Genomic DNA, 27,258 nt, shown 5'->3' with positions numbered 1-27,258 from the left:
AATGACATAGGTAGATTGAAACGAAAAGGATAGAAAAAGGTATGCTATGCAAACCTTAATCAAAATAAAGCAGGAGTGGGCTTCCCTGGTGGCGCAGTGGTTGGGAGTCCGTCTGCTGATGCAGGGGACACGGGTTCATGCCCCAGTCCGGGAGGATCCTGCATACCGTGGAGCTGCTGGGTCCGTGAGCCATGGCTGCTGAGCCTGTGCTCCACAGCGGGAGAGGCCACAGCAGTGAGAGGCCCACGTACCGCAAAAAAATAATAATAATAATAAAAATAAGGCAGGAGTGGCAGTATTAATATCAGATAAAGTAGACTTAAGAGCAAAGAAAATTACTAGACACAGAAAAGGCCATTATACAATGACAAAAGGGTCAAACCACCAAGAAGACACAGAAATCCTAAATGTGTACTCAATGAACAATGAGTTGTAAAATGTGTGAAGTAAAAACTGATAGAACTGAAAGGAGAAATAGGTATAACCATAATTATACTTGAAGACTCCAACCATCCTCTGTCAAAAATCAATAGAAAAACAAGACAGGATTTAGAAGAGCTCAACAACACCATCAGGCAGTGAGATCTAATTGAGATTGAAAATTCTACCACAAAACAGCAGAATAGTTACAAGTGCTACAGAACATATACCAAGATAGATCATATTGTAGGCCATAAAACAAACTTCAACAAATTAAAAGGAATTGAAATTATAAAGAGCATGTTCTCTGATGGCAACAGAATCAAACTAGAAATCAATAACAAAAATGGTAACAGGAAAATCTCCAAACACTAGGAAGCTAAACAACACACTTCTAAATAATTCATGGGTCAAAAAAGAAGCCTCAAGGAAAAGAAATACATTGAACTAAATGAAAATGAAAAAAAAAATCAAAATTTATGGGACATAGGTAAGGCTATGCTGAGAGGGAAATTTATAGCACTAAATGCTTACATTAGAAAAGGGAAAGTCTCAAATCAATAATCTAAACTTATTTTCTAGGTCCTTAAGGACCTAGAAAAATAAGAAAAAAACAAAGCAACCAAAAGGAAGGAAATAATTTAAAAAACAATAATAAAGTAAAGAACAGAAATACATGAAATTGAAAACAAAAACTATGGAAAACATAAAGAAAAAAACAGTTCTTTGAAAAGATCAATACATTTAACAATCTCTAGCAAAACTAACAACAACAAAAAGGCAAAAATTATGAACACCAGTAATGCAACAGGGGATATCACTATGTTATCCTGCAGCCATTACAATGATAGTAAAGGAATACTGTACTACAAACAACATTCAACTCATAAATTTGACTACTTATCTGAGGTGAAATATTTTCTCAAAAAAGCACAAATTAACAACTCAATATGAAATAGGTAATTTGAATAGCCTTACAAATATTAAGAAAATTGAATTTATAATTAAAAACTCTCTTCCCAAATGGTTTCATTGCAGAATCCTACCAAACATTTAAAGAAGAGTCAATGCTAATTCTATATAATCACTTCCATAAAACAGGAGTACTTCCTAAATCATCTTATAAAGCTAGTATTTCCCTGATACTAAAACCAAAACAAGATGGTACAAAAGAAGAAAATATAAATCAATATCTCCTCCAAATAGAGATGCCAAAATTCTTAAGAAAATATTAACAAATTGAATTCAGCAATGTAAAGAGAATTATACACTATGAGCTAGTGGGATTTAGTCCAAAGATATAAGGATACATCAATATTTGAAATGCAATCAATATAATTCATCATATTAATAAGATAAAGAAGAAATAGCACATGATCATATTATAGAAAAACATTTTACAAAATTCAAAATCTACCTATGATAAAAACTCTCAGAAAACTTGGAATAGAGGGGGAACTTCTCAGATTGATAAAGAACATCTACAGAAAACCTCTAACCGATATACTTAATGGTTAAAGATTTATTGTGTTTCTCCTAACATCAAGAACAAGGCAAGTATGTCTACTCTCACCATGGCTATTCAACATGGTACTGGAAGTTGTAGCTGGCACAATAAATTAAGAAAAAGAAATAAAAAGCATACAGATGAAACAGGAACAAAATTGTCTCTAATTGCAGATACCATATTCTACATAAAATATCCTAAGGAGTTTACAAAGAAACTCCTAGAACTAATAATTGAGTTCAGTGAAGTCACAAGATCAAGACACAAAAATCAATTGCATTTTTATATTCTAACAATGAATACATGATCACTAAAATTAAAAATGCAATACCATTTACAATCACTCAAAAAATTTAGGTGTAACAATAACAAAACATGTCCAGGACTTGTATGCTGAAAATTATAAAATGATGAGGGAAGACATGATTAAATTTCTAAATTAATGGATAGATGTAATATGTTCTCGGATTGGAAGTTTCAAAATAGTATAGATGTCAATTTTTCCCAAATTGATATGTAAGTATAATGTAATTCTTGTCAAAATTTCACAGATATTTGCTTTTAGAAATAAAAAAGAGTTTTTTCTAAATTTATATGGAAAGGCAAAGGAACTAAAACAGGAAAGGATTTTGAAAAAGAAGAATAAAGTAGGAAATATTATTTTACTTGATTTCAGTACATATATAACTACAGTAATAAAAGGAGGTGCCGACCGCGGCGCTCGGACCTGGTTGTCCGACGGGGGAGCTTTTTAACCCCTTTCCGGTGAGGTGGGAACTCATCTTCGTTTTCGAATTTAAAAGAACAATGGAACCCTGACTACGTTTCAACAAAAATAAAACTTGTTTTTTTTTTTTCCTTTTGGGTGTTGGCTTTTAACTCTTTCAAAGCCGATTTTGAAAACGGCTGCAGTGTTGCAGATGAGAAGGTAACTTACAAGATTAAAATTATATTTGGTTGATGATGGTTCTGAACAAATACAGCTCTTATTTGAGGTATGCCATTTTGAAGACGGAGACCGTGGAATTTTATCCTTGAGGATAAAGGAAATCTTTGCGATAGTCTGTATTTCATATAGCAAAAATATGAATCCTGAGGCTGAATTATCTAAGGGGCCAGTACAACGAAAATAGATGTTGGTGGAAGAATTTATTTACACCCAGTCAGCTTGAAGAGTCTCAAATGGACCCTACCACTGAGAAATCAAGATGGCAGTCCACTATGGGGAATTGAGAAAAATGGATTAATACAAGAGTGCTGTGATAATATACAACCAAGACAGGGTTCTTTTAACATGGATTTCATGAAATGAATGAAGATATAGGTTTCTTACCCAGCACAAATGGACAGTGAATTTGACTTTCTAGAGACTTTGTATCATTAAGAACATTTTTGACATTTGGAGAAGAAAGATGGCACATTAACAGATGATAGTTTGTATGCCTGGAATCTTTTGCAGTTTGATCTGTATGAGTATGATCTTGTGGAATGTTAACTTTAATAAAATTTCTAACACTTTAAAAAAAAAAAACTGTTGTGGTGTTGGTTCAGGGAGAGACACATACATCAATAGAACAGAATAAAAGACTCATATATAGCTCTAAACAACTATGGCTAACTGAATTTTTACAGAGATGATAAAAGCAATTCAATGGAGGAAGGAGAGTCTTTTTTAACAAATAGTGCTAGAGCAATGGGATAACCACAGGCAAAAATTCCTTCACCAAAACGTTGCACCTTATACAAATATTAACTCAAAATGGATCATAGATTTAAGTGTAAAACAAAAACTGTAAAATGTTTCAAAGATTATATAGGATAAAATCTTTAGAATTTAGGGCTTAGTGAAGAGCCTTAGATGTGACACCCCGCCAAAAAACAAAAAATACCCCATGATCTCTAGATGAAAAGAAATCCAATAAACTTGCCTTCATCAATATTAAGAAATTTTGCTCTTCAAAAGAGCCTGTTAAGATGATAAAAAGACAAGCTACAGACTGAGAGAAACTGTCTGTATACCTCATCAGACAAAGGACTCCTATTTTGAATATTTAAGAATTCTCATAACTCAACAGTAAAAGACAAAAAAAAAATTCAAATAAAACTAATGAAGAGACATTTCAAAACAAATGGAGAGGTTACACAGATGGCAAATAAGCACACGAAAAGATGTTGTGCATCATCAGCCATTAGAGAAATACAAATTAAGACCATGATGAGATATCACTTCACATATACTAAAATAGCTAAAATAAAAGAGGTCACAATACAAAATGCTAGCAAGGATGTGGAGAAACTCAATCTCTCATACTTGCTGCTGGGAATATAAATTACAGCCCCTTGTGGAAAATAGTTTGACAGCTTCTTTAAAAAACTATATATATTTACCATACATTCCAGCAATTGTACTCTTGAGTATCTATCCTAGAGAAATGAAAATTAATGTGCACATAAAACTTGTACATGATCGTTTAGCAGTTTTATTTGCCACAGCCTCAAGCTGGAAAAAGCTAAAATGTCTCTAAATAGTTGAATGTCTCTCAAAAGTACATCCAGGGCTTCCCTGGTGGCACAGTGGTTGAGAATCTGCCTGTTAATGCAGCGGACACGGGTTCGAGCCCTGGTCTGGGAGGATCCCACATGCCGTGGAGCAACTAGGCCCGTGAGCCACAACTACTGAGCCTGCGCGTTTGGAACCTGTGCTCCGCAACAAGGGAGGCCGCAATAGTGAGAGGCCCGCGCACCGCGATGAAGAGTGGCCTCCGCTTCCCACAACTAGAGAAAGCCCTCGCACAGAAACGAAGACCCAACACAGCAAAAATAAATTAATTAATTAATAAACTCCTACCCCCAAGATCAAAAAAAAAAAAAGTACATCCATTCCATGAAAACTACTCAGCAATAAAAAGAAATGAACTATCGTTACATTTGATACAGTCTTGATGTGGAAAATTTTTCATTTTTTAAAATAGCCATTAAAAGAGGATGGGCAGATTTGAATACCAAAAAATTAGCCATCTGAACAGCAATAAATCAACAAATTTATTTTGATCCTGACTGATGTAGGACCACAGCATGTAAGATGGGGTTTGCACATTGAAGAACTATCAGCACACTATGAAGGAAATCTTCAGGGCTAGATTCAGGGAATTTTGTCTAATTTGTATTTTTTTTAAGTTCAAACTTTAAAAAATTTATTAACAACATTAGAAGTATAAAAATGTCAGATAATCACTAGCAGTTCCAGAAAACATGTGAATCAGAATAAAAATAATAATAAAACCTTCCTTGACTTACACGGAATATTATTGATTTGTTTCCTTAGGTTGGTTTTCACAGATGTTCCCTACAAAATTTGAAAATAGAAATTAATTTTAACTAGTGTCATCTGATGTGTAAATACCTACCTTATGTGTGTATTTTTCAGTTTATACCTCTTCATGGGCTATAACACAGTACTCTCAAAGGGGAGTTTTATCTTTTCTGCTCTATAATTGTTTTCATTTCCATTAAAAGAGAAAGGCACAAATAATAGATAGAATGAAAGCATGCAATCTATGTTATGTCAGTAAATCCTTGAGGTCTATTAAAACCCCACGTAAACTTGCAATTCTCTTGAAAGAGCATATAGGAAGGCCTTTCTCCCGCTGCTGTTTTTGCTGATGAGATGCCAAATGTCTTTACAGATACATCTCAAAAGGAAAGAGAGAAAGAAAGATGAGAATGCAATTACAGGAACTCTACTCTTAAAAGTAGTTCAAAAAAGGTGACTGATTTTTATACTTACTAGATCACCACACAAGGATAATTTCAAATCATGTTCATTAACAATAAAAGAGAATTTGATCTGATTTTTAAATATTGGATTATATCTAATAAAATCCATGAAATGGCCATCAACTGCCACTCAAAACTGTGGAGCTTCATCTTGTGATTTTTTTCATTTAAAAAAATATTTCAAATTTCAAACTTTGAACATTAAAAAAAATTTATTTGGAATCCAATTTATTTTTATACATCAATACTCATGAGCTATACTCTGAAGACTTGTTACACCACAATGAATAGAGAAGCAATCAATATGTAAATATTACTTATTTTCAGGATAGCTTTTTTTTACGTAGTATAACAAAGGAGTAGCAACAATGTTGTAAATATAAATTCTGTAGTCAAAAATTTCAGTAATTCCCTTTCCTGTTTTCAACAATGACAAAATAGTCCAACATTCAAATAATTTCCATTATTTCTGTATCTTCAAAGAGCTTGTTCTTTATATACAGGGGTTGCTGGTTTGGATGAATATTCATATTTGTGAACATATTATTGGCATTAATAGTCTTTAATGAGGATCAGCACAATATCAAAAATTTCTAATTTCAAACTTGGGATTTCAGAAATATTGATTGTTCGCTTATTATTATATTCTCTGGGAGTTTACAACCAGGATTATCCAGTAAATAGAAATTTCAGAAGGTCAACAAAAGAGTAAAAATAACAAAACTTCTTTCTCTGTCTCTGTCTCTCTGTCTTTCCTTTCCCTCCCTCTTATCCTCCTTCCTCTTTTTCCTTTTTTATAATAGTGAACATAGCAAATTGAGTTCACAGTTATTTGAGATTGGACACTATTTCTTATTCATCACTTCCTAAGTTAAATTATACATCTGTTCTTTAAAGCATCAAATTGTTACAAAAGTGTGTAGGAAAAATAAAACTGCCTTTGAGGCTGGGTGATATATTTTTAGTGTTCTTGAATATAGGTGTAAATTGAAATGGAATAAAACAAGCAAGAGCAAACAGGGTAAGAATTAAAAACACTTTATCTTTGTTCTTTCATTTCCTTTAATACAGAGTGTAATCAATACTTTACAACAGGGTTAATACACTCTCTTCAAACATGCTATTATTCTTTCACAAGAGCACAATAACTTTGTTATGCTGTCTGCAATCTTTCCAAAGTGACAAGAATGTGTGGGTATGTTAATCACAAGCAATTCTTGGTGCCCTCTGTTGGAGTATTTTCAGTGTACACCAACAATAGCATCAAGAACCATACAGCTGCAGGTAATTTTAATGGTGGAAGTTCTAATTTTAATTAGTATAATTAACTGAAGCAAACAAAAAATAGAGATTTACTCTTTCTGCTCAGTAGTTATTGAATATTCAGATCTTACATCTGCTCTTCATTCAAGCAAAGCCTGAGTTGCATTACTTTGCTTTAAAGTAGGCCTAGTTTTATTTCATATGAAGATAGTTTCTCAATTTACTCCTGGATATTTTAGCATAGTTCAATTTATTTTTATAAGGATTTTGTGTTTCTAAAAATGTACTAAAAATAAAAGCAAAAATATTATTTGAGCAACATATAAAATATCGAGTGACATACATTATTAAAACTTGTATTTCAACATGTTTTTCACAGATGAGAGCAGAAAATCCTTTCTCATCGGCAGTTTTCTTCTTATGACCATTACCACCAGTATAACTAATAGTAAAAAGCATATGTGTAGAAATCAAAATCAAATAATGTGAATTAAACATCTCTAGTATATATGACATCATATTAGATAATTCATCACTGTGATTTCAAATGGGAGAAACAAAAGGAAAGGTATCTGTTATGGATTGAACTGTGTCAACAAAGAACATATGTGGAAGTCCTAACCCTGGGATCTATGAATGTGACCTTACTTGGAAACAGAATTTTTGCATATGTAATCAAGTTAAGATGAGGCCATAGTGGATTAAAGTGGACCCTAATCCAATGCCTGGGGTCCTTATAAGAAGAGAAAACTGAGACACAGAGACACACACAGGAAGAAGGCCATGTGAAGACAGGCAGAGATTGGAGCTATTCTGCCACAAACCAAGGAACACCAAGGATTGCCAGCCACCACCAGAATCTAGAAAGAGGCAAGGAAGAATGCTCTGCTAAACTTTCAGAGAGAGTATGGCCTTGCTGACATCTTGATTTCAGACTTTTAGTCTTCTGAACTTTGAGACAACACATTTCTACTGTCTTAAGCCACAGAGTTTGTGGCACTTCCTTACAGCAGCCCTGGGAAACTAACACAATATCCTCCAGCCAAGTGAGATAACTCCTAATCAAGGAGATTCTTTATTTATTAGGGCCCTTCAAGCCCTACATACCACATGACTTGGCTGGGAATGCAGACAATGCTGAGAGAACAGTTTGTAGGAAAGATGACAAATCATAAACTGCTTTTGTGCACAATTACAAGAGGAAAATTACCTACATCTAACTGATGAAGTCAATAAGCTTACTACAAAAAGAGGACACATTCTGATGTTCTTCAGATACTGAAATTCTGCAAAGAAAAACACAATTATGTGTACCATCACTTTATCAGCTACTTAACACAGCTGATGTTCTCTCTCTCTCTTTTTTTTTTTTTTCAGGCTTTCTCTAGTTGTGGTGAGCAGGGGCTATTCTCTGTTGCGGTGCTCGGGCTTCTCATTGCGGTGGCTTCTCTCGTGGCTCGCGGGCTCTAGAGTGCAGGCTCAGTAGTTGTGGTGCACGGGCTTAGGTGCTCCGCAGCATGTGGGATCTTCCCGGACCAGGAATAGAACCCGTGTCCCCTGCATTGGCAGGCGGATTCTTACACACTGCGTCACAAGGGAAGTCCCTGATGTTCTCTTTTAAAAACATTTTTTGAGCAATTATCAAAGTGGAAAATTATCAATATAAAGCAAACCAATGAATGAAAATTTCAAATAATTTTAGGACTGGAAGTCTTAGCACTGATCCTGTCAAATTATTATTCTGTTGGCCTCCTTCCCTGGCCCTTGCCTTTCTGTATTTTGGCCCTGGCTTATTACAATCTAGCATCAGGTTGCGATATTATTTGCAAATAACTAGGAATCCCCTAATACTGAGAGAGCAAAACACAGATGATTCAGAGAGGATAATGTATTAGATTGAGAGAATAGAAGAAAAAGATAGAAACAGAACTTTAACAGATGGACTGCACACAAAATAATTAAAAGATGGTACATTACATCAAGGAGAGGAAATAAACATTGAAAAGGAAACAGGCGAAAGGAAGAATCAGAAACAGACAGTGCCCTGGAAAAACAAGAAAGCTTGAAACAATATTAGAGATAGAAAAAAAAATAACCTAAATTGCATTTTAGGGCAACATTTTAGAATAATATATAGGATTATAACTTCACAAATATCTTTATAAAATGATAATTTGATTCAAAACAACTACTAAATAATTATGTAAATGCAGCTTATTTTTGATCAAATATGTGATTGGAGAGGTTTATAATAGATTTGTCAGAACCATGAAGAGAATAGATATCTGGAGGTCACAACAGTCTTCTTGAATTTGTGTTCTTCATACTTGTCCAATAATCTCAGGACTGGTAGGTTCACTGTGCTCTTTCCCTTTAGATGTTGTTAATAGGAGCTTCTATGATATTTAATTAGTGTTTATAAAATACTTTATTTTCACAAAATGTGATATAAAATATTATCAGAGATCTGTGTATGCATTGTGTATGTGTGAGACAGTATCCACCAATAAACAATACAACACATTTCTTCAGAAAGCCTTCCCTGCTCAAATAATGTTCACACTCAATTACTCTTATGATGAGAACAAGTTCATCTGCTGCTGTGAATAGATAAGAGGCACAAAGTATGTAAGAAGAGAATAGAGTGGAAGAAACATTTTATAATTGATCAAGATCTGCTGTTAGTAAGTTATTAAAAAATAAACATTATTATTATAAGGTTATTCTATCCTGTTTGCTTTCCTACTCTCTATGCTATTTTTTCCCTTTCTTCCAATTATTTTCCATTTTCTACACTTTGTTACCTTAGCCTTCAAAATCATTAAGTTTCCAAAGAACTATTAGCTTGGAAAATGTACATTTTCACCACTCACATTAATCTATACTACCACATTTCTTTTTTAGTCATTTTCTTTCTCCTTTCTATCACCTAGAATGCTGTCCACCTTAAAATTCTCCCCACTGCTTATAATTCCATAAAGGTAAGGGTGGGGATGAAGGATGATGAATATTAGGTTTAATTCAAAGTTCCTTAATTTCTTCTAGACTATGGGGATATAAAATCTTCCTTTGGGAGGGCATGGCATACATATAGTATATTTCTTTATAGAATACTGTACATGCAAAAAAAAAAAAAAAAAAAGATGTGCATCTAAGGGCCTAGGGGAGACCAGCAGTCTTGACATCTCTGCCTCCTCTCAGTCATATTCTTAACACCCAGTGATACATGCCGTTGTCCACTTGCCTAAAAGGATTTGTACAAGTTTTTCCTGTTTAAATGCAAAACACATTAATCTATTATCAACCAACATTTTAATGGCGATTATCCATGCTTATCCAATGGCAGGCCCTGGGGAAAAGAGATAGGGCCTTGAGAAGACAAAGAACCTGGGAGGTTAGATGGACTCAAAAGGAAGGAAGATTAACACATGGGAGGAACTGAGGACAAACTGCCTCATCATTTTGATGGTCATGCCAACCACAAGTGCTCCAACTGTCCCAATGTCCAAAACTTTGCCATAATTACTTGACTATTCAATAGTTAATTCTCATCTCTTGCTATAATTTAGTTTCTGTGCATTAGATTTGAGAGCACAGGTAGGTTGCCCTCTTCAATATCCTCCCAGGTATACTTTTTCTCTGACACCATTGAAAGCTTTTTGTTTGTTCTGTGCTCTGATGTATTAAACAAATTTGCTACTTGGAACTATGATATGAAAAACATCATAAATACTTGTGTCTTCCTTTGGGTTTCATTATAGTTTGACTTCTCTAAAAGATTTTTTTCTCTTTCTGAGTTCAGTTATCATCTCCGTAGCAACACCCTCAATTCTGTTGCTTCACTTAATAACTTTCATATGGTGACTTTAATTTTACTAACATGTCTTTTGTTGTTTTCTTCTCTGTATTTTGTGGCTATTTTTTTTTCTCTTTCACCAATATCTCCCCCCTGCCACCCCCATCCACCCCCAGCCCCTGGTAACCACTATTCTATTCTCTGTTTCTGTTGAGTTCAGCTTTTTTAGATTCCACATCACATGTAAGTGGTATCATACAGTATTTTTTTCTGACTCATTTGGCATAATGCCCTCAAGATCCAGCCACATTATTGCAAATGGTAGCATTCCTTCTTTCTCATGGCTGAATAATATTCCTTTGTATATATATGCCACTTCTTTATCCATTCACCTATTGACTGACACTTAGGTTGTTTCCAAATTTTGTGAATATCTTATGAATAATGCTGCAATAAATATTTTTGGTGTTTAATTTTTTTCTTCTCCTCACTAAACCCATCTTCTTTATATCCTTCTGTAAGATGTTCAAAGTCACCCCAATCAATCAATGACCAAGCCTTTGCTCATTCTTGTTTCTCTCTTTTTCAAGCTCTCTGTAATCTGCTCCATTTAATCTTAGCCCTTGGCACTCTGGTTGTCAGGGACTTCCTCTTCTTTGCACTGATATCTATGACCTACTTCTCTTTAATTTTTCTTGCCCTTTTGCTTTTTTTTTTTCTGATCTATTTAATCTCCTACATTCCAAATGATTTTATTCTCTCATAAACTGCTGCGTTTGTTCAATTCACTTCTACATTAGCAATGTATATCCTTTATACCTAACACCCTTCAAACTCCTTTGCCACACCCTAAGCTTTCTTTTAAATATACGTTACTAGTTTTGATAATTAATGATGTGCATGAGTAGGTGTTTTTAAAATATGATCAGTCCAAAAAGAACTGGCAAAAATCCACAATGATAAAGTGTAAAATTAGAAAAACAACAGTTAAAAAATGGCTGTACATGTGCACCAAACCCTGCTCATTCAACCACAGCTAATATCAGAAAGATCCACTGTTGAAGCTGCAACAGTGATGGAAATTTGAGCAGCTTGATTATGTGAATAAAATACAGCCTTGCTTATTTATACGAAATCAACAGGTATTTATTGAAGTTTATTATATACCTGAGTATGCTGCTATATTATATGAAAAATATAGATGTTTGAGAAACTGCATATCATACAGAAATGAACAATTTAGTAGCTTTATCTTTGGACTTCTCATATGATTGTCCTTTCTCTGTGCTTAAAAGGAATTACTGGGAGTTCCCTGGTGGCTTAGTGGTTAGGATTCCAGGCTTTCACTGCCCTGGCCTGGGTTCAATCCCTGGTCAGGGAACTGAGATCCCGCAAGCCGTGTGGCACGGCCAAAACAAAACAAAACAAAAATGAACTACATAGAGAAAAAATAATTAAAATAAAAAGAAATTATTACCTAAATCAGGGATTATCTGGGCTACAGAATTCTTGTTCTGGCTACTATGTTGCACTATTTCACAGGACCTATTGATTATTTCTTCTAAGTATTTCTCATCTATTCAGTTCTCATTATTCCACTATTATTACTTTAATTTGGTACTTCTTTAATAATTAACTAAATAATTATATTAACTCCCTAACTGGTCTTCCTGCCTCTGTTCTCTCTGTCTCTGTCCCTGTCTCTTTCTCTTTGTTTCCACCCATCTGTCTACCTATCTATTTACCGTCTATCGTTTGCCGTGCTCTTGACTAAGCCCCGGTTTAGTCAAGGCACCAAGGTGGTGCCTCCCTTAAGGAACTAACAGCCTGGTCTACTTCACTACTGCTCAGTTAAACCTTGTATTTTCCTTTCTTAAAAAAAAAAAAACCTTTAACATATGCCAGTGACTTTTAGGATAAGGTTCAAATTTATCAGGGCTTGCAAGACCCTTCACATTGTGGCACAATATATTATTATTTGGAGGGAAAGGCAGGAGCCAGGGATGATTGATGTCCTGCAATGTGCAGGGCAGTTCTATATAACAGGGAATTACATAACAAGAAATCTTGCATGACATTCACATGCCCACAAGGTGTTCAAAAGGAACATGAACAACACTGGGTTATCACCTCTCTGTTGCTCTCTCAGCAACTTGGGTGTGTGTGTGTGTGTGTGTGTGTGTGTGTGTGTGTGTGTGTGTGTGTGTGTGTGTGTGTGTGTGTGTCCTCAGATGGTTTTAGCCTGGGATAAGATGCAGTTCTGTTTTTCCTCCCCTGTCCCATTTTATCTTGGTACAGTTAACATCTGCTCCAAATCCCTGCTCAGAACTCTTGTCCCAATATCCTCAAGAGTAAATTTTGGTCAGTAGAAACAGTTCTTTCCTTCTAAGGAACTAAGAAAAATAGGTTAAGACAATCCAACTTCAGGCAATTGTGTCTCCACCCTCATTCTCCAAATTCTTGGGAGAGTGGTACTCAATTTTAGCTGCACAATGGAATTATCTATGGAACTTTAAGAAATACTAATGAATGCCTGGGTCCCATCCTTAACAGCTTTGGATTTTGTTGGTGTAGGGTGTGGCCTGGTGATTAAGTGGTTCTCCATACAGTTTAGTACTAAAGAATTATAATCTAAGGAGTATCTCCCTCTAATACTAATTCTACCAAGGGTGGTGAAAGGTGAAGCATTGACCTGAGAGGTTTTTGGAGTAAGGCGTGATTTTTCTGGAATTTGGAACTCTTCATCTTAAGAGTCATCAAACCCCCTCACAGGTACTCCCTGACTCAATGAGCTGACACATTGGGAAATACACACTGCTTGACAGCAAAGCTGATACTTCTAGAACAGTGGTTCCCAAATTTTGTTGCAATCTCATGGAGATGTTAAAAAATACTAACACCTAGCTCCCACTCCTAGACATGTTGATCTAATTGCTATGGAGTGGGACCTGACTTTGGGGATTTTGAAAGTTCCACAGGTGATTCTAATGGGCAGCAAAGCTTGGAAGCTACCCCTAAAGAAAAAGCACTCAGAATAATATAACAGAACACGTGAGGAGCACAGCCATTTCAAAACGAATTTCTGGATTACAGATCTCCACAGAAGCAGATTATGAATTTAAAATTATGGAAGATATTAGAAAAATAAAAAACAAAATACATAAATAAGAGTGTGGGTAGCCAAATTCACACCATATACATATATAAAAGACTAACAGACTCTAAAATCAGATTGATATCAGATTTTTCAACAAACATACATAAGAAGATAATGAAGAGGTATTTTATAAGTACTAAAGGAAAATAGTTTAAAATATAGAATTTTCAAATATGCCAGCATAATAAAAAAAAAAATTCTCAGGCATGGAAAGTTTCAAGAGAATTGCCATGAGATAATGCACAGAGACAACAGTTATAAGTAAAGGAGGATGAGAGAAAAATCCAAGAGATGCTGCAAAAGATATATGAATTAAAGGTGACTGACAGGCTTGGCAAAGTTTGTTCTTATTGTAGCCATTTATTTAAGACTAAATAAAAAGAGGAAATACATCCACAATAATCCAGAATTAAAAGTCTTGAAAAAAATTACATGATGTGAATTGTTGTGGAGGAGAATTAAGGAATTTAAGAACTTGCTAATTTCTTGTCTTAATAGGGAAGACTAGATTTGTTTTTTTTAAGAGATAAAGTGTTAAAAAGAAACAGTAAACAAAAATAAGTTAAGGTTGGTGAAGCATTCAAGTATATGAATAATAATGATGAATGTAAATAGGTTAGACTCATGAATTTAAACTTCAACTTAAAAACTGAATATATAAAAAATCCATATAGATAGATAGATATAGCCATAGATGGAGTTTAAAAGACACATTGACCTTACTTGTGGCCAAGATAGAACACGAAAAATAAGATTTACTCTTCAATCTGAAAGAACTTAAAATCTGGACACATATAGGAAAGAACAGTTTTCAAGACATTGGCCTCAAATAACAAAGGACAGTGATCTCTCACAGATAGGAAACAAATGAGGTGAACCTTCTGATTGCACCAACCTTGAGAGAATGTCCAGATTATACGGAGGGTAAACTCAGGTGGAGATCAGTGGACTTCCTGATTTGAGGAGGCTGAGCTAAGAATCCAAGGAAAATGTAGTTAAAGTTCACGTGGCAGCTAGAGTACCAGAAAGGAAATAGCTACATGAAAATAAAATTCTGGACAACTACTGAGAATCACCCTCGTATAGTCGGCAAAGTAGTGATCAGTGCATGCATTTGAGAAAACTACCTCCATAGTAACTGAGGGGAAAAGAACACCCAAAATGATTAAAGGGAACAGGACCCATCTATCAAGTAGGATGGAGAATAGTCATTGCACCTATCAGCCACACTGGAAAACTATACAATTCACAGGGCCCTGGGTAGTAGGGTCTAGTCTTGGTACTGGGAATATTTAACTAGTTTGCATAAAAAAATAACTCTAGTTTGCATTAAAAAATCTTAAAAGCAGGACTCCAAAGGATCAAACTATTTTATCTCAGAAAAAGCTCAAAATATTTTTAGAATACAAAATATCCAGCACCTAATAAGGTAAAATCTATATTGCCTGATGTTTAATAACATTTTTCTAGACATAAAAAGAATGGGAAAAATACAACCCACATTAAGGGGAAAAATCAGCCAATCAAAATCAATCAATGAGGACTTCCCTGGTGACGCAGTGGTTAAGAATCTGCCTGCCAATGCAGGGGACATGGGTTCCAGCCCTGGTCCAGGAAGATCCCACATGCTGCGGAGCAACCAAGCACGTGCACCACAACTACTGAGCCTTTGCTCTAGAGCCCGTGAGCCACAACTACTGAAGCCCGCGCGCCTAGAAGCCGTGCTCCACAAGAGAAGCCACCGCAATGAGAAGCCCGTGCACCGCAACGAAGCGTAGCCCCCACTCACTACAACTAGAGAAAGCTTGCACAAAGCAACGAAGACCCAACACAGTCAAAAATAAATAAATAAATAATTTTTTTTTAAATTAAAAAGAAAAAGAACTTCTGGTAAACCTGTGACTAGTGTATGAAATAGAGCTTGTTTAATATACTTTGTTAAAGGCTTCACAAAGCAATAGGAGAAGATTAAGCAAATTAACTAAACAATTCAAATCAACAATGGGCTAGTTTTAAAAAAAATTTTAGGTAAAAATTAAAATGTGTCTTAATTTTATGTTGGCTACCAAATGATAATCTGCACACATTTTCAAAGTTAAAATAAATATTGTATTGTTCTTGTGACACTTTTAATTCACTTATATGATTTATAATGTAATTCATTACCAAAAGATTCCTTACTTTTATGGGGATAGTTTACATACAAATATGTATCAAAGTAGAATGTTGTAGGTTTTTAAAAAAATTCTCCACATTTTCCAATTGAGTAAATCTCATCTCTGATGTTACAAGTCAAACACGAACTCCAACACATTTCTCTGGCTTCCTTAATAAACGCAATAGAGTGATTCAATATTCTGTTTCAGATTTTTTCTCCCAACCTTTTTTTGTCTCTAGCTATGAAGTGATGGGCGGTGATGGTAGGACGGCATTGAACATAAAGTTCTGAAAATCCTATCTCTCTCACAACTGTTTCACAGTTGGTTCCTTCCAGGGATGACCTACAGAAAGACACCACAGCATCCAGAAGGAGTTGAATAAAATAATTCGTGGAAGTCCTATCCCTTGAAAGTCTTATGGGAGAACTATCCTTAACGATTTCCTCCTTCTAGAGGCATATGTGCACCTTCTAATCAAATTGTGGTTGACCACATATTGGCCTTCTGCCTCCAGGAAACTGCCAATCAACAACTCAAATTGCCTCCACTTGCCATGAGTGAATATACAATTCCCACTGAGTTCCTGGTTGGGTTCACTCATTCACCTATCTCCCTGCCCCTCTTTCTAGTTTAGGCAATAACAGATAACTGTTTTGAATTCTATTTTGTTACACATGGTGCTCTTTACTCATAATTTCACTTAATGCTCACAACATCTCTATGTGGTTAGAATTACTATTATTTTTTAAAAGGAAGGAAATGAAAAGATATTTAAGGAGGTAATTAACTCAAGATTATGCAGTAAATAAATAGCAAGGCCAATAAATTAAATAAGGTTACTTAACACCAGGTTACACAATTCATTCATTCATTTAACAAAATATCTGAGTATTTAATATATGTCAAGCAGAGAGCTAGGTGTTGAGAATGCAATGATCAAAAAGACAAAGAAGGTACCTGCCCTTTGGGAATGTAAATTCTACTGAAGGAAATAGATACAAGTAAGGAAATAGATTAAGCAGTAATAATTTGTAAACATTTTGATGAAGAAAACACATAAGGAACCCAGTAGGGAAGAAAGGTGTCTCTGAGTAGGGACTGGTTAACCTAAACCTTTATTTTATTTTATTTTTTTAATACTTCTCTGACTCCCAGACCTTTTTTTAATTTAAAAAATTTTTTTTATTTTTGGCTGCATTGGGTCTTCGTTGTCGTGCATGGGCTTTCTCCAGTTGTGGCGAGCAGGGGCTACTCTTCGTTGCGGTGCGCGGGCTTCTCATTGCCGTGGCTTCTCTTGTTGAGGAGCATGGGCTCTAGGCACGGGGGCTTCAGTAGTTGTGGCACAGAGACTCTACAGTGCAGGCTCAGTAGTTGTGGCACACGGGCTTGGTTGCTCCACAGCATGTGGGATATTTCCGGACCAGGGCTGGAACCCGTGTCCCCTGCATTGGCAGGTGGATTCTTAACCACTGCACCACCAGGGAAGTCCCTAAGCTAAATATTTAGAAAGACAAAGGATTGGACAGGGAGAAAGATAGGGAAAAACACAGCCTCCCAAGCCTGCACACAAGCCAGTATGGAGGATGAATTGCATGTGATTTGCGTAAGACTTGAGAGGTCATATACGTAAGGCATTTTTTTGGCATGTAATTTGGCAATATCCATCCACATTTTAAATCTGTTTAAAATTGCTTGGATGCAGCACTTTCTTTTCTCATAGGCTTATAAAAAATAGTCTTGCATATGTGAACTAAGCTACTCAAAATCGGGTAAACCTTTCCCTTTCCTAAGGGAAAGGAGGATATGGAATCCCAGGTTGTTGTTTCTGTTTTTTCTTTTCTTTTTGGTATCCTCTAGGCTATAAGTTATAATGCTCCATTTTGGGTTTCTTCCCTACTCTGCAGGCAGTCACTGATAGAGATCTTTCCTGGAATAGTAAGGAAAATAAGGTACAACAAAGCTGACATGCCACATGCTGGGCTGTATTGCAGGTGCAATCATAACTTTTAATAAAAAAAGTTTATTTTGGTAAAATAATATCTTTCCAGCTGTCCTAACAGATACCAGTGAGAAATGCCCTCTGTGGACAGAATGGTGGTGGGAAGTCATCCCAGAACCCTGGGGGCATGCCCTTAGGGCTGAAGCACAGAGCATTCACATAGTGTAGTAGTGAGACTGCCGATCTACCAGTAAAACCTGCTCTGTAGGACTGAAACAGACTAGATTTTTATTTGTGCTTTCGTTTTCCTGCAAATCACTTTTGAGTTTGTTTCCCAAGTCTGGAAGCAGCAGGCATGTCATTCTGCCAGAACCTTTCTCAGCGAGTTTCTAGTTGTTTTATTGTTTATTTAGAGTGTGGGGTGAATAATAATGAAGAAACTGGTACCATGGGTTAAGTCTGGGCAAGTTTCCTCTTGCAGCTCTGCCAGCATTCCACATTCTAGGCAGAATGGAGAGGTAAGCCAATTATCTAGGTAGTTTAGGCCCAAAGGTAAAAATAAAGAGAGGATGATTAAGGCTTCCTCTACCTCCTGCTTGTGTCACTGAGGCAACAACCACAATGTTCTGCTTTCGTCTGGCTATGGAAACCTGAACCTCTCGTGGCTCAAGGTGACTTGTATTGTGAAAGTAGACTCCATCCAGCTCAGTAGGCTGTGACTTCTCTTTGTGTGGTGTAAAGAATGTATGAGGTTACTGGGGCATATACCCTGAGAAAACCATAATTCTAAAAGATACATGTACCAGAATGTTCATTGAAGCACTATTTACAATAGCCAGGACCTGGAAGCAACCTAAATGTCCATCGACAGATGAATGGATAAAGAAGATGTGGCACATATATACAATGGAATATTACTCAGCCATAAAAAAGAACGAAAATGAGTTATTTGTAATGAGGTGGATGGACCTAGAGTCCGTCATACAGAGTGAAGTAAGTCAGAAAGAGAAAAACAAATACTGGATGCTAACACATGTATATGGAATCTAAAAAAACGGTACTGATGAACCTAGTAGCAGGGCAGGAATAAAGATGCAGGCATAGAGAATGGACTTGAGGATACAGGAGGAGAAAGGCAAGCTGGGACGAAGTGAGAGAGTAGCATTGATATATATACACTACCAAACCTAAAATGGATGGCTCATGGGAAGCTGCTGCACAGCACAGGGAGATCAGCTCAATGGTTTGTGACGACCTAGAGGGGTGGGATAGGGAGAGTGGGAGGGAGGCTCAAGAGGGAGAGGATATGGGGACATATGTATATATATAGTTGATTCACTTTGTTGTACATCAGAAACTAACACAACATTGTAAAGCAATTATACTCCAATAAAGATATTAAAAAAAAGAATATATGAGGTTAACTAGGGCATGTAGATAGACATGATCTAATTCCTGATTCCAAGCTTATCACTTATTGCCTTATTTCTTTTGCTTTTGTATGCCCTTAAATCTCCAGCATAGTTCGGCATCAATGTATTCACTTCTATATTAAAACTTCTTCAGGTTCAGATCATGTGATCATTGGAATAAACTGTGACATGTATTTACATTAATGTTTATCTCCTTCCTCCTTCCCTTCCTTTCTTTCATCCTTCTACATTTATTTAGTGTATATAATATCCCAGGTACTGAGCTACATATTAGAGAAACGAAGTCAAATGATAATCCATACCCTAATAAACCCAGACTATAGTTGTTGGGGAGACAGGCAAGTAAATTAATAATTATAATACACTGTGGATGAATACTTGGATAGAAATATACATTGGAAGCTGCTAGACAATAACACAGGATAACATTATTGTGCCCTGACTAATACACTTACACATACAAAAATACACAAAAGCAAACAAAAAACTAATAGTAAGAATCAAAGCTACCCAGAAAGGAAAATGCATATCAACCCAGATGCTTATTAATATGTCTTAGTTTTTAAAATTGTACAGAAAATAAACCTGATATATACTTACTGGTGGTCTAGGAAAATAGACTGACTGAATAAAATAATTTAAATAAAGAAGAGGTTAAATTTCTCTTTATCTTTCTTTGAGTTATAATCTCCATTACAATATGGGTAATATTTATTCTTTCTTTGAATTATCTACATTTCATGACACATAGCAGATGCTTAATTAAAATGTTTGGAGGAAAGAAGTAAATACCACAACTTAAAAAAGTAATAATTCTTTTTTTGGTAGGATATACTTATGAAACATATTACCTACTTCTCTGAATTAGAAAGAACAACACTGAATGTGACATCATTTCTTTGAGAATTCTGAGTCACTATTATGATCAATAATTATTTAATTCAGCTTTAGGTGTACATGCAGATAGAGATATAGGATGTAGGGACAAATGGATGTCAATTTGAGGAGGTACATCACATTTTTTTCTTGAAAAGATGCCTGGATTGCTGAATGCTTGCTTCTAGTTTATTTTCATTGATTTGTTTTCTTTTTCATATATATGGAAGAAAACCAATGTATTGCTTGGCCCCCGGGAGAATGTAATATGGCTATTCTTTCCCAATGTAAATCATGGAATAAAAGTACACAGTCCTCTCTCAAATAATTTCCTTACCCTCCGGAAAATTCTTCATTCTCATTGTCAGTTGATTTCTTAGTAGCACACAAATCATCTCCTTTTTCCAACCTGTCACTTTTAACATAGAAACTTCAATATATTTTTCTATATATGTATGTTAATATTTATTGAACAAGTATTTATTGAGTACCTGCTATGTATCAGATATTGCTCTAGGAGTTCAAGATACATCAAGGAACAAAACAGAATCGCTAACTTCATGGAGTTTACAATCTAATATTTTTAACTGAAGTGTCTCTGTTTTAAGAATTCATGTTAGTTTACCTGGGACAAGAACACCTATTCACTTAAAATTTTATAATATTTTACAGTTGACCATGTTCTTTTGGAGAATATAATTTCATTTGAATTATGCAGATAAGAAGATAGGTGTTATTACTGCTTTTTTGCAATGTATAGGTGCAAAACTTGGGCTCTTAGACAAAACAACTTCTCAAGGTAACACAGGTGTAAGTAGCTGAGCTGCTTGAACGTAGAACAATTAAATATTCCAAAACTGCCTCAGTACTTTTCAATTTAGAAAATATCTTTATATTCATTATTTAATTTGTTATTCACAACGATCTATGTGGTACTTACTGATCCCTCTCTAATTTTGGTACCTAATGGTGTGGAATTGTTTGGGTTATCTGTCCAAGGTCATCTAGCTGGTAATGGTGCAACGAGGAATCCAGCCACGTTCATTGAAAAAAATCATCTCTGTATGCTAAACACCAGACAAATATTTTCTTTAATCTCTCTATATTCTTTTAGGCAGAGTCCTACAAATTCACCATAAATATGATAGAAATTTTTGAATACTTTATGAATTAATATCCCATGAAATTAAATTTTCTTATAGCATTACATATTCTGAATAACACCCAGGTACACCATTTGAATAATGAGGTGACAGTGGCAGGCAGCAAAATCACAAAACTATTACACTATGCATTCTGTTTTTCAGACTATATTCTACAATTTTCTTAGCTGAACCTATCATTCAGACAAGGCTTTTTAAAAAGTACACTGCAGGTGACAAAATAAGGTTAAAACAACCAGAAAAAAACAAAACAAAACTCTAGCTACTCATCCATTAATACATGGTAAGGTATCTTTTTCCTTCTTAAACTCAGCAGTTTGAGATTGTTACTGTTTGGCAAGCAGGAGTAAATTGGACCACAATTTCACCAGCTTTGTAGAAGTGTTCCAGGAGAATGTGTTTATAAATGAGTCCTAAAATGCCACATGATTTTCCTGCAGCTTCATTGTTTGATGACTTACTTTCCATGGACACACTCAGTCCTTAGGTCTCATGTCCCACTGCCAAATGTGAAAGCTGCTGGGTAAGTGGCACATAAATAATTTCTGCCTTTTTGTTAATAGGAAACACTTTGTGTATCTGGTTTCTATGGAACTAATTGTTATCCTTCTTGTATATACCTGAACGTTGCCCTGGATATTATTATGGCTTCCTTTGCCAGTAGATACCCCTTACCCAGTACTGTTCAGAGGACCCTCAAAATGATAACCCCTCCAATACAGCCATACCCTCAAGGCACCTATGGTTAACAGGACTCAGACTGCCCGCCTCCATGAATAGCCTAAATAATCTGGTGAAATATAGTTATTTTATATTTTAAGAGGCTAATGAGGTATTTAGAGTAAGGGAAAGATAGGAAACCATCATATATTAGGCATCTAATATCCATCAGGCACTGTGAGGTGCTTTCTGCATGCTGTCTTATTTAATTTTCACACCAGAAAACTTCCTCTATAAATTACATATTATCCCTATTTTACAGATGAGAAATCTGGTACTCAAGAACCAGATTAAATAGCTTGTTAAATAGCTTGTCCAAAGTTAAGTGGCAGAGGTGGGATTTCAACAGATTATCTCACTCCTAAAATAAAGCTCTTTCTGTTCACTATTTTGTTTAGTGGGCCTAATTTACCCTTAGGCCAAATGACAGTGAAAGAATCTCTCTTCTGATAGGCAAACTGGCAAATTAAATTTATTTTTCTTGGCTCTGTGGATCTTTCACTTTTCATGGCTCTGTTTTCTGTTTGTTTTCTGTTGGTAAAAATTGAACATATTTCGGCAGAAGTAAATTTGGTTAAGGTGAAATTTTGTAAGTTGAGTGGAAGTAAGACTGCCTAACTGGGTTTGCTCACTTTTTGCCCAAAATTCTATAATAATCAGTAGAGTCTACTCAGTCCAGATATCTGTATGTGATAATAGGTCAGAAAGATGCTTTTTACTTGAGACTTTGTGAAGTTGACCAAAATAATTATTAAGAATGACTAACTGTGGGCTTCCCTGGTGGCGCAGTGGTTGAGAGTCCGCCTGCCGATTCACGGGAAACGAGTTTGTGCCCCGGTCCGGCAGGATCCCACAAGCCACAGAGCGGCTGGGCCCGTAAGCCATGGCCACTGAGCCTGCGCGTCCGGAGCCTCTGCTCCGCAACGGAAGAGGCCACAACAGTGAGAGGCCCGCGTACCCCCACCCCCCTCCAAAAAAAGAATGACTAACTGCACTCCTGAATGGGGAACATTCATCTTCTGGATAGGTCACCTAAGTTTAGCTAGGGTGGCCATGGAAATAGCTGGTAACTTTAATTGTTCTAGACACTTTGTTTCCTTTGATCCTTTTGGGGATTTCTCCAGGCTCTACTAGCTGGAACTGAAATTTTTTCCCCCTGGAATCCTTACTAATAAGATCTTGGTCCTTGGATGTATAAATAGCCAAAGTTTGATTTAAGTAGAAGGTTTATCAATAGATTTTTATGGAGACGTTGCATCCTTCCCATATACTTGCTGCTTGATTTACCTATTAGCTCTGGTCTTTTCTTGCCTTTGTCTGTATCTATTCAGGTGGGAGTTTTGTGGGTTTTTTTTTTTTTTTTTTTTTTTTTTTTTTGCGGTACGCAGGCCTTTCACTGTTGTGGCCTCTCCCGTTGCGGAGCACAGGCTCCGGATGCGTAGGCTCAGCGGCCATGACTTACGGGCCCAGCTGCTCCACGGCATGTGGGATCTTCCTGGACCGGGGCACGAACCCGTGTCCCCTGCATCGGCAGGCAGACTCTCAACCACTGCGCCACCAGGGAAGACCTTGTGGGTTTTTTTTGACTTTGTTTTATTCTTTTTTTTTTCCCCACAGCTACTTCTATTTTTTTTAATTTTTAACTTTTTGGCCACACCATGCCATATGCAGGATCTTAGTTCCCTGACCAGGCATGGAACCTGAGCGCCCCCAGCCCCGGCAGTGGAAGCGCGAAGTCTTAACCCCTGGACCACCAGGGAAGTCCCTGTTTGTTTTATTCTTGGTTAAAGTAACAAGAAACCTAACTTAAAGTGGCTTAAATATTAAAAGTGGTTAATTCACTCTCATAACTGAGAGTCCTAGTGGTAGTCTGAGCTTCATGTTCTGTTCAGTGAAGAATCCAGCCCTATTTTTCAGTAATTCTCTTGGCTCTGGCCTCCCGCAGTTTCAGCTTTGCCCTCAGCCTGTCTTGCCTTATGGTTATAAAATGACTGCCAGCAGCTTCTGGAGTGACCTGTTTCTTAATTCAGGTTTGTAGAAAAGCAAACATTGCTTCTCAAACTGTTGAAGTTCTAAATTTTTCTCTGAGTGAATCAATCATGGATGCCCAGGGGGAATGGGTTTAACCTAAATGATTTATTCTAATCAAGGCTCATCCTTGGAGGAGGCCAATTGCACCACATGTGCATGGTTTCTATACAATGGAGAATGACAAATACTTGTAGGTGGTAATCAAAATGCCCATCATACCGCATGAACCTAAACATTAAATTTGTCTTTATTCTTTTTGTTGTTTGTTTTTTTCCACTAACAGAGGAGCAAAGAAAGTTAGAGAAAGGTTATTGGGATCCTTTTGATTAGAAAGCCACATTTTTTTTTTTTTTTTTTTTGCAGTACGCGGGCCTCTCACTGTTGTGGCCTCTCCCGTTGCGGAGCACAGGCTCCGGACGCACAGGCTCAGCGGCCATGGCTCACGGGCCCAGCCGCTCCGCGGCTTGTGGGATCTTCCCAGACCGGGGCACGAACGTGCGTCCCCTGCATCGGCAGGCGGACTCTCAACCACGGCGCCACCAGGGAAGCCCCGAGTCACATTCTTAATGGTAACCACGATGAAAACAGATTTTCTCATTTGTGTAAGTACTGACACACAGTACTGTCAACTGTTTTCAGCAGTAGTTAGTATGGTTCAACCAAGTGGTTCCCAAAGCATGGCCCAGGGACCAGCAGCATCAGCATCTCCTGGGAATATTTAGAAATGCAAATACTGAAATAAAAACTTTGGGAATGGGCAAATCTGAGTTTTAGCAAACACTGCAGTTGATTCTGATCACGTTAGAGTTTGAGAATCAGTGCTCTGGTCTAACAATTCCTTCAACTGTCACTATTCTGTGGTTTCCATGTGTACTTCATAGGATCATTTACTTTCATTTAATTGCTATTTGAGACTCAGCTGTACCAGACAATTGAGACCCAGATAAATTGTTTTCTTGTTATGTTCTGGTACATACCAATAAAAATTTGAATTCAACCAACCCTGTACAGTCAGTTCTAATGATTATTTTTTTAAAATGTGGATTTGTTCCAATGCAATTGATATTTTAAGAAAGAAGTTTCACATCAGACAAATTTTGCGTATGCACCGTTTCATCTGCTATAAAAAAAAACAGGTAAACACAAGAAACTGTACACTGCTGAGCTAAGCCTCCTAGGAATGTACAAAATGTACACACATTCACACCTTACAAGGATAATTAGTGGTTCACACTCATCCATATCTGATGCTTCACTTCCTGGTGACTCAGAAAACCTTCCTTCCACACTTCACAATGACTCACAAACTGCGACCCTTTCACAAACAAACTTCAGGTCCTTTTCAAAGTAAAGTGCCATATTTATTGTAGCATTTCTTATCCATTTAACAAGTGTAAAACTGTGCTACCATTTTCATTAGGTTTTTTACTTTTTTTTTTTTAATGTTCCGCTGACAAATTTTTGGAGTATCATGCCCCAGCCCCTATGGTTTTAAGTGCATTCTTTTGCATAGTGTGGAGATTTTTAAAAAATTAATTAATTAACTAATTTTTGGCTGCATTGGGTCTTCATTGCTACACGCGGGTTTTCTCTCTAGTTGCCCAGAGCGGGGTCTACTCTTCGTTGTGGTGTGCGGGCTTCTCATTGCGGTGGCTTCTCTTGTGGAGCATGGGCTCTAGATGTGCAGGCTTCAGCAGTTGTGGCTCACGGGCTCTAGAGCGCAGGCTCGGTAGTTGTGGCGCACGGGGCGTGTGAGATTTTCCCGGACCAGGGATCGGACCCGTGTCCCCTGCATTGGCAGGCAGATTCTTAACCACTGCGCCACCAGGGAAGCCCAGTGTGGAGATTTTTAGAAACATCTATGTTCCATTAAAACAGAATTGAGTGTGATTTGATCAGAACTTAGCAACTTAAAACTATTATAATCCTTATTTCAGGGCAAACTTTTTGTTTTACACTTATAATTATTTTGTTTCCTCGTTAGCAAGCATAGAAAACTGAATTTAAAGTTTTTACCACCAGGGAGTGATAGCCTTTAAAATATTTACCAGTTTACATATTGATGTATTTTGTTTGACTCCAAAATTGCAGGTTGTAGGTACTAAAATATATTAGTCCATACCAGAAAAGATTCCAAGAAAAAAATGCATTTCTCCTTAATTTCCTCTCTTTTTGCTAACCAATCATCTTAATACACAAATACCTGAAAATGCCCAAATTTTCCTTCTCTTCTTGAAATAAAGATATATTGATAAGAGCCAAAAGGTTTTTAAAGAATATTAGGAGTCTGACATCATTGTAGGAAGATTTAATAGGAATAGCTGCTTGTTATTAGTATCATTAATGCTGTTATTACTATTTCCTTGAATATATATTTCTTTGTCCTATTTACCCTTTTCCAAAATATTTTTATTCTTGTGGTTTTAATCAATGTTTTAAGGAATGCAAAAAATGCTTGATAATTATAGTCATCCCTTGTATGAAGGACGGAGGTCTTTAGTAAATAGCTGTGTACATGTTGTGTGAGGTGAGAACACCTGGCTTAAATGATGTTGTACAGAAATGACTCTTGGAACTTATTTATTTTTCACTATATTCCTCACCTCATCCCTATTGCTTTATCCAGTGATAAAGTGCTCAGAAAGTATGATTTCTGGAGTAATGAAAGCTCAGTGAGGAAATAATAGCATCTGATGACCCTTTAAAGCATTTAGCAGTCAAAGGTGAGTTGTCTAAAATGCATTTACCCTGAACAAAAATACAGTGAAACTGCTAAGTTTTATCTTTGTAATTACTCATTGCTTATTATTTTGTTGTCTGCCTACCCTGTATGTTTTCCACATCAGTGTTATCTGTCTTAGAATATGATCTGTCTTGACCTAGACTCTGTTTCCTAAATTGCTCTGTGTAATTAAATGCTTTGTGATTATGATAAAAAGCACCATTATAATTGTTAGACTAGAGGTGTACATACAAAGCTGTATCCCACGGAGAGCAGCTTCTGTCACTGAGCAACG

The 27,258-nt window shown here is 36.3% G+C and overlaps 1 long non-coding RNA gene across 1 annotated transcript; it reads left to right on the top strand.

The window, feature by feature from the left end:
• The first annotated feature begins 2,627 nt into the window (after positions 1-2,627).
• On the top strand, positions 2,628-3,351 carry LOC132530518 (uncharacterized). The gene is made up of 2 exons (XR_009543803.1): positions 2,628-2,657; positions 2,856-3,351. It is a non-coding gene; the product is annotated as an uncharacterized LOC132530518 (long non-coding RNA).
• Positions 3,352-27,258: the final 23,907 nt, after the last annotated feature.

Source organism: Lagenorhynchus albirostris, chromosome 12, assembly GCF_949774975.1.
Source record: "Lagenorhynchus albirostris chromosome 12, mLagAlb1.1, whole genome shotgun sequence".
NCBI lineage: Eukaryota > Metazoa > Chordata > Mammalia > Artiodactyla > Delphinidae > Lagenorhynchus > Lagenorhynchus albirostris.
This window is presented reverse-complemented; position numbering and strand designations above follow the sequence as displayed.